The sequence below is a fragment of the Petaurus breviceps genome, unplaced genomic scaffold, assembly GCF_028583685.1.
Source record: "Petaurus breviceps papuanus isolate PSGF00001 unplaced genomic scaffold, PetGlider_PUasm1.0 90842, whole genome shotgun sequence".
Classification (NCBI taxonomy): domain Eukaryota; kingdom Metazoa; phylum Chordata; class Mammalia; order Diprotodontia; family Petauridae; genus Petaurus; species Petaurus breviceps.
The window spans coordinates 8934145-8945124 of record NW_027187358.1 but is presented as its reverse complement, the minus strand read 5'-3'; the positions used below and the strand labels follow the sequence as shown (position 1 = coordinate 8945124).

General features: G+C 43.2%; 1 protein-coding gene and 1 long non-coding RNA gene across 2 annotated transcripts in view; one reads left to right on the top strand and one right to left on the bottom strand.

Moving 5' to 3' along the window:
• PRKCE (protein kinase C epsilon) overlaps positions 1–10980 on the bottom strand; it is a 657089-nt gene that overhangs the window by 352296 nt on the left and 293813 nt on the right. The window lies entirely within an intron of this gene.
• LOC138148799 (uncharacterized) lies at positions 1867–2631 on the top strand. The gene is made up of 2 exons (XR_011165183.1): positions 1867–1965; positions 2040–2631. It is a non-coding gene; the product is annotated as an uncharacterized lncRNA (long non-coding RNA).

Sequence of the window (10980 nt, the reverse complement as noted above, 5' to 3'; positions counted from 1 at the left end):
GGGGGGAATGATGGGGAGCTTGTGCTCAAGCGCCACCCTAAAATATGGTTTTCTGTGTTTATTGTGTGCTATTCTTGTTATATTGTTGTGAAATTTTGTTGACACCAGTTATTCCTACTGTATTTTTGTCAAGTAAGGGACATGAAAGATCTTGGGGCCGAATGTAAGGGTTATGGGATTTAAAGATCTTCCATGCCCCGTTGGACTTGCTGATGTAGCAGGAAGGGGCGGAGCAAGAGGAAGCGGAAGCCAAGCTAGCGTTCCTGCGTTGGCTGGCGGTGGTGGTGATGGCGGCAGCAGCAGAGGCAGTGGCAGCGCGAAGCCCTTTTTGAGTTAGGACTGCTAAGGACTTTCTGCTAAGGACTCCTGCTGAGGACTGCCAGGGGCCGGAGCTGCTGGGAGCGCGCTTCCAGGACGCTGGGTGGTTGCTGTGCGTGGGGAGAGGAGGACCTTTGCCTGAGGTAGCCTGTTCTGTTTTAAAGGCTTGAAAATGTGGGTGCTTTCTACTTTATCTACCTGTGCCAATGTCATAACTACTCGGATGGCTTTCACTTTCTGGTTTTGGGACTCAGTCTTTTGATATCTTAATAAATTTTCTAGTTTATTTCCTCATATGGCAAACATGACGTATTTTGTAATGGATAATTATATCAGCATATTTGTAATCTCTATAGGCATTGTGAATATGGCATTGCTGATACATTTGGCGACCAGGATGGGATCACAAAATGTCAGGCCTCTATTTGGAAGCAGTGGGGCTTTAGAGGGAGAAATGGCTATTCCAGGATGGGAGGATTTGCCTTATTCCTCTCTAGCCAGAGAATGGGCTAAAAGCACAGGGCCCTGTGAAAACTGGGAACCAAGGCTAAAAGAGGGAGAACCTGGAGATTTGGAAAGATGTTTGAAAGCAATACCCATAGAACCAGGCAAAGAACTGGCAGGAGTGTGCAGGAGAGGCTGGGTGCTGCTAACAAGTTATCACCTTATGTGTAAAAGTAGGGATAAGCTGCTGAAGGAAAGAGCTCAGATGGCTAGGGAGTCAGCTGGTTTGCCTGAGGATTCTTCTGTGTCACAGCACTCAGAAGAGCAAACTGGAGGGACTCATGTGCTCCAGGAGAAAGCTACTGTTCATGTAGCTAAAAGGAAGCAAAAAACTAGCAGAAGGAATGTGCATGCAGCTTTGGTAGAGGCTGGGCAGAGTTGCCCTGACAGCTTCCAGGAGAATGTGTGTGAGGAGAATGGAACAAGGTTAGATGAGGAGTCTTCTAATGTAGAAGCTCTCCCCATACGAAGAAGAAGACAGGAGAGCCACCGAGGCAAAACAGAGTCCAGGGAGATAATTGAGGATTTCACTCAACAGGAGATCACTGATATATTGAGTAGATTTACCCAAAGAATGGGAGAGTCTTTAGTGTCTTGGATAGTAAGAATCACTGATGAAGGCGCCGGAGGAATAACACTGGACAGTGAGGACTGTTTAAAATTCATAAGTATCAGTCAGAATCCTTTTGTACATGTGGTAGCTGTGACTCTGTGGAGTCATGGACCAGGAGAGAAGAGTGGCCTGCATGCAGACTTCGCTGAGCTGAGAGCGGGAATGGTGAGCTGCCTGCATCGGGACCTGGGCAGAAGCCAGGAGCGGCTGCCACCTGCAGGAGGAGAAGGAGCCCAGGAGTTCGGAATTCAGCCACCGGAAAAGATAAGAACTGAGCAGCAAAGCAGGGGTACTGAGTGTGTTTCCTGGCTGCATCCCACAGTTTGGGACCCAGGGGGAGGATGGACTTGTGACTATGGTGGGTGGGATGAAGTGCCTTGGATCCCCAGGGACCCCACCTTGTTGGTTTTGTTGCCCAGCCCCCTCTCTGTGCTTGGAAGCTGGGGCTGGAGCTGTGTGAGGGGAAGGACACTCCCCTCCCCCCAGAACTTTATTTGAACTCTTGTTCTGAATTAAAGTGATAATGCTATGTACTTTGTGTTTGTTTAAGGCCCAGTGGCCACTTTGGTAACTTTAGTTCTGTACCTTGAAAATGTAACCTAAGAATGTACTTTGTGTTTGTTTAAGGGCCAGTGGCCACTTTGGTGACTTTGGTTCTGTACTTTGAAAATGTGACCTAAGAAATGTTCAGTGCTAATTCAAAAGTAAATTGTCTATGCTATGGGCATGAAAGATCTTGGGGCCGAATGTAATGCGAATGTAAATTTTAAAGATCTTCCCTGCCCCTAGGCTAAAGTGCACCAGAAGCCTGGGGAGGGAGGCTTGTTTTTCAGTAGATACTTTTTGATTGGCCAGTGGGTCAATAAGGTTGTTACATTCTCTGAGCCAGGAGAAGGCTATATAAGCCCTGATGTGTAGCTTTGTTTTGGGACTCACTTTGAGAAGTGTTCTGTGATTTGATCTGAATTCTGGGAAGCCGTTGTTGAGAGTCCCCCGGCTTTGAAAAACCCAGAATGTGGAAACCCAGATGTTGACTGGGTATGGATGTAATGGTTGGACAGTTTGGAAATCTGTCTACTTGATGTTTCTGTCTTGATAATTATGCCTGTATACTTTGAGGTTCAGGGTGCTGACCTTTTCTCCTGAACAAGGTAAACGATATATGTCTGACTGATTAAAGTAAGCTTGTTAACCCATTTTGAGTTGCTTTCCTTTGACAAAGCAGATCCAAGAACCTGTGGTAGCTGCAAACCCTGAGGACGCTTGGGGTGCTTGCCACTACACTCCTATATACCTATCACTATGGTATGCTCAACGGGCACAACAGGAATAAATTATAAATGACGGATGAAGGCCTGCTAAGACCCCGACTCATTGAGTCTGAGGCCACGATCATCCATTTACCCCACGCCCAGCAAATTCAGAGCCCGCGGTGTCACCAAGTCACAAGTGACACTGGGCCTCAGGACAGTTTCCAGACCAGCATCTGGAGCCTCCCTGGCTCTCCACTCCTTTGCCAACTGATAAAGATGATTCAGAAGCAGGAGCTGAGCTCAGCCTGCCGAGCATATACCAGGGGACCCATTTGTAACTGGGGCCATCATCATCATCACTGAGTCAGGGTCAGGTCTGCCTCCAACTTTAGTGAGTCAGAGGGAGAGAAGCAGAGAGGGGCAAGGATTCCCAAAATCCAGGCTGTTCCCCTGGTTTGGATTAATGACATTCCAAGAGCCAGCAGAAATGCAGATCCTCTTGTCCATGCGTACAGAGTCACTTGCCTTGAAGCCAGGCTGAAACCTAGGAGCAGAAAAGTCCTCAGCGAGCAGCCCTGCTCTGCACAGAGCACAGCATGGTGCTGTAAGCAGGAAGGATGGACTTTTTTCCCCATTCTATGATAAACTTTAAGTTACTCCAGGGCAATTTTACATCCAAAACCTGTTTTTTCAACATGCTTATTTTGGAAATCTGTTTCCTCTAACCAAGCTTAGACCTGCAGGAGAAGAGAAAGTAGAAGTAGGGAACAATGGGTGAAGAATAAGCAGTCAATAAACATTTATTAAGCACTTTCAGCATACCAGACACTGTGCTAAGTATTGGGGATACAAAAAGAGGCAAAGGGCAGTCCCTGCCTAGGGGGAAGTGACAATCAAATGTGGGGAACAACATGCTAAAAAATGTACAAATAAGATATATGTGGGAAAAATGGAAGATCAATCAATAAACATTTATCTAGCACCTATTATGAGTCAGGCACTATGTGCTAAGTCCTAGAGATACAAAAAGAGGCAAATGGTACCCTCTGCCCTCAAGGAACTTACAGTCTAAAGTGAGAGAACATGCAAACAAATACGTAAGAACAAGCTACATGCAGGACAAAGAGGAAATGATTGATCGAAGGAAGGCACTAAAAAGAAGAGGGAATGGTCAAGGCTTCCTGTAGGTGATGGGGTTTATGGAACACTGCACACAGGGCCAGGCTCAGCTGACCAGTTTGTTTTGCTGAATTGCATTTTTTTTTTCTCTTTCCTTATTATTCATTTTTGCAAAGGACAGCTCTCAGGGGAAAGAAGGAGGAAAGGATACATTTGGAAACAAAGGTGATACAAAAACAAAAGACCTCAGTAAAAGCTGTGGTTTAAGTAAATCTACCCCTTCTGGACTTAGCAAGCTCCCAGGAATGGCTGGCCACAAGCAAAATTAACCACTAAACACTGAAGGACAAGGTGGCAATTTTGGTGCTAGTGGCACTCACTTGTGAAGAAAAGGACATTGAGTGGATCATTTTCTGACACTGTCATTGGCTCAAAGGTCTAGTTAGAGCCTGGCACACACTGAACGCAGATAGGATGAACTCAGGAATCTTAACTGTTGGGCTTAGGAGCAAAGGCCACACTGCAGTAAAATGCCATTCATACCCATCTCCTTCCCACAAGTCCTGCCCTCATTCCCAGCCCAACATCCTTCTTTGTCCTGGTTCTGTCTGCCTGATATGGTTTTTGCAATTGACAAATCTTTATACTTATACTCTACACTTTATACTCTATACTTTATATGCTAATGTTCACTTCAGATCCCACCCGAGACCAGAGCACAGGATGTGGAGCCAGGACCCTGGCTTTGAACGTCAGCCCTGTCTCTGTCTACTCACACAGCCTTGGGCAAGGCTAGCATTTTCTCTGATTTTTGTTGTTGTTTTCACCTGTAACATTAGGAGGTCAGGCTGGAAGATCCCTCGAGTGTCTTCTACTCTCAGTTTCTAAACCAAAACTATTTCATAGGTTAAGGCTTATTTCCCTCAAGGGTCTTATATTTAGAGCTAGAAGGGAACACTGAGACCTTCAAGTCCAATCCCTTTGAAAACCCAGCTCTGAAGAGACTGTGACTTTGCCAAGGTCACAGAAGCAGTACGTGACCAAGAAAGGATCTAAACCCACATGCTCTGACTCCACATCCATTGATCTTCCCACTGTACCATACTGCTTCTTTCTCAAGGAGAATATAATCTCCTTCAAGTCATGAGTATATTATGTCCTATACGTCTCTATGATTCTGACAGCATTTAGCATGGGACTATGCACACAGGTGAATGCTAATTGACTGAATATTTTTGAGTGTAAGAACTAGCGAGAAGAAAACACATGGTGCTCTAATCACCAAAGGAACCAGGTCACTTGGAACGAAGGTCAATCTACAAGTACATCATATCTGAGGGCTCACTTACTTGCTGTTAGATTTTAGACAAATCAAAACCTCAGTTTTCTTGTTGGTCAAATGGCTACAATAATATCTATCTTACCCATCACACTGTTTTGGGGGAGATATCAAATGAGAGGAGGGATATGAAAGTACCTCTATATATTATATAGTCCTATACAACAAAACAGTAAATGTGAAAAAGCCTGAGGAGTTTCAGGGAACTCCCTAGTATAAATATTAGTTAACAGTTTGATATGGCAGTCTCCCAAAATCAACTGTGATTTTTGACTGAATTAACAAAAGTATAAGGTCCAGAATGAGTGAGGTTAGAGTTTCACCGTTCTCTGTCCCAATCAGACCACAGCTGGAATATAGTATTCAGTTCTAGGTGCCAGAATTTGGGGAAGGCCACTGTCAGCCTGGATCTCATCCAAGATGGTGGAAGGACTCCCAACCTTGCCATATGGTTTATACTATGAGAGCTACGCAATGTAATATAATACAATAATATTATACAATATATGGAATAACATACAATACAATCTATACAATGACCATTCATGATTCCAGAGAATAGATGATACATTCAGCACTTTCTCCAACATGCCCCAGACACCTAGTCATCCTAGAAGCTCATTCCAGTCCTGGAATTCACACACTGGAAGTGCTCTCCAGTCTTGCGGCATCTCCCTTGGATTGGATGTGTCCTCCCAAAACTTCCATTTAAAGAGGGGCCCAGGCCAACTACGTCTCATTACTCTACTATGCCCCATATTGCATACCTCCATCTCCCCATCCCTTTTCCAGCTTCCTTTTATGGAGTGTCTTTGCCCATTAGAATGTAAGCTCCATGAGGGCAAAAACTGTCTTTCTTTCTGCTTGAATTTGTGTTCCTAGTGTTTAACATCTTATCTGACATATAGTAACTGTTTAATAAATGCTTATTGACTGTCTTATTAAAGTGGCATTATAGATTTAGGGTACAGAATAAGGCATAAATATTTTTGTAATACAGCCATGAAGGGAACTCATTTTTTGCTTGAATATGCATATTGGTTAGGAGAAATTTGTTTTTCTTTTCTCCTCTCCCCCCCCCCAATGGAGTAAAGAATAAGAGGGTGAGAAAACAGATTTGTGTGATTTTTTTTTAAATAGATGTGTGGTGCTACGGATGTGAAATGTTGCATATACTTTCAGATGAGGTCACTGCATTATCAGTTTTACTAACTATTAACCTTTGCTGAAGAGTGCTTTCCTGGGGTGGGATTACTAGGTTAGAGTATATAATGTAAAAACAAAACAGTTAAGGAAATAAGAAGAGCAAACTGATGCAGGACATGATAATTGTCTTCAGATATTTGAAAGGTCATCATGTAAAAAATGGAATTTACTCAAGACTGAAGGGAGTGTGTACAGTGCCAAGAGCCCTGGCTCTCAAGGCAGAGGAACTGGATTCTGATTCTGTCTTGTCTTAGTCCCTGTATGATCTTGGTCAAGCTGCTAGGTGGCACCATAGTGCATAGAGTGCTGGGTCTGGAATCAGAAAGATTCATCTTCATGAGTTCAAATCTGAGCTCAGACACTGACTAGCTGGGTGACCCTGGGCAAATCACTTAACTTTGCCTCATTTTCCTCACCTGTAAAATGAATTGGAGAGGGAAATGGCAAACCCCAAAAGGAGTCATGAAGCGTTAGACATGACTGAAAAATGACTGAACAACAACAACAAATAACCTTGAGCAGATTTCCTTGCTCCAAAATTTCCTCATCAATAAAATGAGGGGGTTGACTAAGATGGCTTCTGAAGTCCTTTCTTACTCTAGGTATCTGATCCTATGATTCCTCATGGCATTTAGGGGCAGCTAGGTGGTAACATTCATCTAGCTAAGCAGCTAGAGCCTGAGCCTGGAGTCAGGAAGACCTGAGTTCAAATCTAGCCTCAGACACTTATTGGGAGCTGGGCAAATCATTTTACCTCCATCTTCCTCAGTTTCTTCAACTGCAAAAGGGAGGTAAAAACAGCACCTACATCCCAGGATTGTTGCAAGGATCAAATGAGGTAATATTTGTAAAAGTGCCTAATCCAATGCCTGGCATATAGCACCCACTTAATAAATGCCCATTCCCTTCCCTTCTTCTCAGAGGGCAGAACTAGACAAAAGAATGGAAATTGCTGAGAAGCAGATTTCAGATCAACATAAGGAAAAAAGTACCCAGCCAATATCCCCAATAACTTTACAAGCTAAAGCTAGACAGGGATGTTACATAGAATGTTTCAGGCACCTCTAAGATCCTATCCATTTCTGGGCTCCAGTGAGTCTAAGAAAGGCCAGATCACCTGTGAGTCTGACCAATCCAAGGGGCTTCTTATTATATCCCAGTGAGATTCAGCCTTGTTAGTTAATTTTTATCTTTTCCTGTCCTCACTTTTTTTTGGGGGGGTGGGGGAGGTAAGGCAATTGGGTTTAAGTGACTTGCTTAAGGTCACACAGTTAGTAAGTGTGACAAGTGTCTGAGACCAGATTTGAACTCAGGTCCTCCTGACCCTGCCTTCTCACTGTCTCTGACACCAACCTGCATTCCAAGTCAGAGAAGAAGCCAGTTCATCCTTCTCCCAACATTCCCTGTTTTTCTATGGTATGACTCTGACACTCTACAGTTCTTACTACCACAGGACCCAAGTGGCTTAATTCTCTTCCTTCTTTCCTCGAAGCATGAGATGATTCCCTGGCATTATCCTGGTCCCTCTGGTCCCTTGCAGAAGGGCTGCTGGGGTCATAAGGCAATGAAGAGAAATCCCTGGCTCTGTATGGTTTTCCAGTAAAATACACACTGACTTCAGGGCACTTAATGCTGCTTTACCAGATTCCAGGATGTTTCCAGTTGATTAGCAAAGCCGCAGTCTACTCCAACCCATCAACAACCAATTTGGCTACATCCAAATGGATTCCAATTCCCTCCCCACCAGGCTCACAGCAATCAGCTCATCAATATACATAGCACTGAGAAGCTTGATATTGATTGAAGAATCTAATGGACTCATTATTCAAGGTTCATTCTGACCTTTCAAACAATTGGAACTACGTCCTCTCAGGCTCCCAAAACTAGGCAAGGGAGGGGGATTGGAGGAGGGAAGCAGGCAAGGATGTGCTTGTGGCTTAGCTATAAATTGGGCAAGTGGATGACCTGGGTTATTTTCCCAGCCTAGAGGGAGATAGCCTATAATAGACTGCCTGCCCCGCAGCTTTATTCTGAATTAACAAGGAGCTGTTGTTGCCATAGGAGACAGCAGGGGAAAATGATGTGTTCCCAGGTGTGGTTAACATTCATCTGGGCAGTTAATCTGACAGTGCCACACCACAGTCATACCATCCATGGTGACCTGGGGTTGTCACTGATCCCAAAAAACGGTCACCAGAGGTTTAAGGCTATCCTAACTCAACAAGACTGTTGTACACACATCACAGATACATGAATGCATGCACCTTTCCCAAAGTTTCATTTTCTCTTCTCCAATACACATAATACATTGTACAATCATGCCTGCCTGAACACAGCCAGCTGCCCCCTGCCCACTGTCAGAAACAGGTCATGCATCTCTATTTGCCAACAGAGAGGAGCTGTCTTCTCAGGAGGAGATAAGGGAAACGGAGTGATATGGAGGAGAATGAGAGAGGTGATGGAAGGAATGCCCAGCCTTTCTAGGAGTTTGTTCCCCATTCTTCAGCAGGCTGGTGTAATTTCTTTCAAGAAAAGGTAAGCTTGAGATTTTATCTCCCTGACTACCTGGGGGAAAATGGCCAGCACAGGTGGCTAGGTGGCACAGTAAATAGAGCAACAGCCTTGAGTTCAAATCCAGCCTCAGACACTCAACACAAAACTAGCCGTGTGACTTTGGGCAAGTCACTTAATCCTGATTGCCCTACTCTCCCCCCTCCAAAAAACAAGAACAAAAAACAAAAAGAAAAGAAATTTGGCCAGCAGATGGGAAAATAATACTGGCTAGTCAGTGAGTATGAAGGCTGAGGGGCCTAATGAAATAGAAATCAATCTTTTTATCTGAGAAAGACCAAAGGAAACATCTGATAGGTTTCTGGAAGCATAGGGCTTTCTGTCTCCATCTATCCAAATTCTACTGAGTCTTTAGGGCCAAGTGCCACCCAGCTCCTCTATGAAGCTTCTCTGATGTCTCCTTACTCTAAACATAAATTATATTTATGAGCAGGACCACATAAACTTAATAACTTAACAAATTTTAATATATATATGTATATATATAAAAAATATTATGACTGTAACAATGAGTGTGGGGCAGCTAGATGCCACAGTGGATAGAATGTTGGACCTGGAGTCAGGAAGACCTAAGTACGAATTTGGCCTCAGTCACTTACTAGCTAAGTGACCCTGGGCAAGTCACTTAACCCTGTATACTTCAATTTCTTCATCTATAAAATAAGTTGTAGAAGGAAATGGTAAACCATTGCAATAGCTTTGCCAAGAAAACCCCAAATAGGGTCACAAAGAGTCAGACATGACTGAAAAACTACCCAACAACAAACAATAATTGCAACATAATGAAAGTAAAAGTTGGATCAAATGCAAAACAGAAAGCATATACATCCTTAATAAAGCTGGTTAAGGAACAATTACATCAAGATGGGAGAGTTAAAATCTCTGAAAAACTGGAAAGAATTGAAGACAGAAAAAAATCCATAATTATTAGCTCAAACATTTCATAGTGAGGCATGAATTACTAGAAAAGCACTTGAGAAATTTCATCTTCTGATGCAAACCTTAAGATGGCAAACATCTACATCCAAAAGATGAGAACATCTGTGACCCTTCCAAAAACAGGCCAATTAAGTATTCATTTCATTTAATCATCATAATAACTCTATGAAGTCAGTGCTAACATTATACTCATTTTATAGATGGGAACATGGCAGTTCAGGAATTAAGTGGCTTGCCTAGGGTCACACAGCTACTAAGCTACACTGCGATATACTAAGGCATAATAGAAACCCAGGACTTCCTGACTCCAAGTCTAACTCTCCATCTATTCTGCCTCCCTATTTAGCACTAATTTTTAAAAAATTTTTCCATTTCTGTACATTTTCCAACCCTAGCTAGATAATAACCCTGTGTTTGCCTCAGTTTCCTCATTAGTAAAATGGGGAAAATAGGGGTGGCTGTGAAGAACAAATGAGATATTACTTGCAAAAGTGCTTAGCGCAGTGTCTGCATCTAGAAGGAACTATATAAATGTCAGCTGATATTATTAATCATAATAGTTATTATTATTCATTCCTAGAGAGCAGATGCTGTGTCCCCAGGCCTAGATCTGCAGTAGGCATTTGATTTAAAAAAAAAAAAAAGCTTGTCAATCGACCAGCTGTCCATTAAAGATAACTGGTCCGTTTAATGTTGAACCTTCTGGGTTTACACACAGATTCCATGAAACCAAGAGTAGCCTTTTGAATTGTTCTAAAAGCAACACAGACTGTGAAACCTGGGGAAAAAACAGTCTAAAACAAAAGGAGATTGGACAGCAAGCAAATACATATGTGGATGAAAGGGGAAAAGCCAACCTCTTTCACTGCTCCCCTGCAGACAGTGTTTTTCCAGTCTCCTGCTGGTCTCTTCTCAGATGTAATGTGACTGGGGGGTTGTGTTGAAGGGTGGTATCAATACAAAGAACTGGCAGAATAATTTTAGTACGTATACACGTTTTTTCATGATTGGTGCCCTAAAAAACAGCGTCCAGCCTTCCCACAGTCAACATAGTCATACTTTGTGAGGACCATCTTCACAACCACAACCACCCACTTCTCCCTCATAGATCACACTGA